Here is a 1,846-nt window from a genome sequence, read left to right on the forward strand (position 1 = left end):
ACACTGTCATGGTATGAGTCAGGGGAAGTCCCGCAGCTAATATGCACTGACGCATTTTCTGAGATGAAAACACTAGTAGGCCCTTATTTGCACAAGTGACAAATGTGGCTCATTGCATCTGGTTACAAAGAGAGCTCTCGGCGAAAGCAGCCTGCATTCATGATTTGTTCTAAAGCATTCCCACTATCGGCACAGAGAGTATGTTGGAGACTGACAGGAGAGAAAGGGAAAGGATTGTTTGTGACAAAGGTTGCAGGCTGGATTTGACCCTGTGCTGCTTCGAGTACATGATATTCACTTCAGCTCCCAGAGCTACTCCCAGAGAGACAGTTCTCACTGCGTGAACCGGCTCACAGTGAAGCTTCCAGACCATTTCGCCTCAGGGCAACAAGCCAAAGCTACATTTGAAATCTGATTGTGTGCGTTTTTTGCACGGGAAGATATCTCCCTTTGGCAGGAACTCTCTTGGAGGTCATGATTTCTCACCAATGTAATAGGCACATACACGTCAGAGACACTGTCACTCAAAGCATGTGGGGTTGGGAGTCAATGGGAATTCCCAGCTGCGGGAGCATGCCGTCTCTACAGAGCTAGACATAATTCACAAGGGGTCTTTGAGTTCGAGGGTGTTTGCGTTTGTCACCGCTGGTGCTCCTGAATGCAGCAGTGTTGGCAGCAGGTATTTGGAGAAGGGATGGTGAAATCCTGGGTTTTACTCTTTTATTCTGCTCCTTAGTCCTCTTTCCTGTCAGCTTACCAGGGGAAACGTGTTTTTTGGGAGATGAAAGAGAGCGACAGAGGCAGAGAAAACCTCAGAGATGGTGGCAGAGTAGCAAAGTGGGCTGAGAAACTTCTTCAGGTTCATCCCCCGCCACTGAGACAGGGAAAACGGAACATCTCGCACTTCCTTCCATGACCAGGGACAGTGCAAGCTCACTTTCTGGCAGTGCCGTTTCATCATATTTTACTATCTTGTAGAACAGCACAGCGGTTGAGATAATAACGGTGGCTGCATACTGCGCCTTGAGCGCCAGGTAGTAAAAGACTCGACATTTATAGTCTTCCTTCCCTGCTCTCAAAAAGCTGGCGCCTTTGCCAGTAGAAACAAGAGAGTGGAAAGTGGAAAGGAGAAAAGGGATTTGCAGGGATCCCTGTCCACCATTTTGTGTGTTGGTGTGTATTGTGTATATGATGTACTTGCGTTTCTCTGTGTGTGCCAAGTGACAGGCATAAAAACAAGGTAGACTTGTGTGTATGTGTTCAAGTATTGACAGAAAGTGAATCCAATTGAAGTGTATCGACCTCTGTTCCGCTCAGGAGCGCCTCTTTTGTGACACCTAACTTTATAACCCCCCTCTCCATTCAAGCCTTCTGTTGGGTTATATATCTTGTGGAGTTTTACAACCTGTTACTCACTGTATGTATGTGTGTGTTATCAAGTGTGTGTGTGTTGCAGTGCCCTGTGGGAAGCGGAACCGTTTCTCAGTGAGACTCGCTGTTGTTTCCTTTCCCCTGTATAAAAGCAAACGTCTAATTGAGACTAATTAGCCCGACAAGGAGCTGCAATAAAATGTCACACAATACCTCACAGATCACCCACCTAGATCTCTGTCTCGCTCTCCCATTGTCTCTTGGTCTTCCGGTCGCACACACACATACAGTACTTCTTTGTCTAATTGAATCTAATATCGCTCTAAGCCCGCGCTTTCTGCCACTGAGTTATTCCCAGTTATCTGAGAACAATTTTTATCTCCTCTGCAGAACAAGTTTTATGACATTGTTGTAAAACTATTGAAAGTTCTATTGATCTCCTCTGTCGGCCTGTTCCTCTTTGTCTGACCTGGTT

The sequence above is a fragment of the Enoplosus armatus genome, chromosome 7 (genome assembly GCF_043641665.1).
Source record: "Enoplosus armatus isolate fEnoArm2 chromosome 7, fEnoArm2.hap1, whole genome shotgun sequence".
In the NCBI taxonomy this organism is placed as follows: domain Eukaryota; kingdom Metazoa; phylum Chordata; class Actinopteri; order Centrarchiformes; family Enoplosidae; genus Enoplosus; species Enoplosus armatus.